Here is a 563-nt window from a genome sequence, read left to right as displayed (position 1 = left end):
TGGGGGATCCAGTGGGGGCGGCAGTCATATTTCAGGGTGACCGTGCCACTCTTTATCACAACCCTGCTAAAAGTGCCAGTACGTGTGCTCATTGGCGCCCCTTCAGCTGGTGGCGCCCTAGGCGACCGCCTAGCTCGCCTATGCCTAGAAACGGCCCTGGAAACAGGGATTTAATTTGTTACAATGTTTCATTTTCTTCTTGGTTCAGTTCACTTTCACAAGGCAACATTGCAAAGCAAACCAAACCGTGTTTATGCAAGTCACGTGTGAGTAAAGCTGTCCTCTAATTGGTCAGAGTTCACCTGTTTACGTTTCTCTGCGTCATTCATCAAGATGGATTGACAAGTTTGCTCTGTGGGCTTATTGTGGCTTTATAGCTGTATTGGCAAATGCAAACACTTACGAATGTAGCCATCATTCCCGCTATAATCGATCTACATATAGTTATATTTAATATATATATTGTAGTGTTTCTCGACGTCATGGCATCTTCCACATACATGTTGTAGAGACGACAGCAGACAGGAATACTGGAACACTAACAAACTTTTATTTTTGCCGCA

This window comes from Sinocyclocheilus anshuiensis, unplaced genomic scaffold (assembly GCF_001515605.1).
Source record: "Sinocyclocheilus anshuiensis isolate Anshui unplaced genomic scaffold, SAMN03320099.WGS_v1.1 scaffold1147, whole genome shotgun sequence".
Classification (NCBI taxonomy): Eukaryota; Metazoa; Chordata; class Actinopteri; order Cypriniformes; family Cyprinidae; genus Sinocyclocheilus; species Sinocyclocheilus anshuiensis.
Note: the sequence above shows the minus strand (reverse complement) of the source record.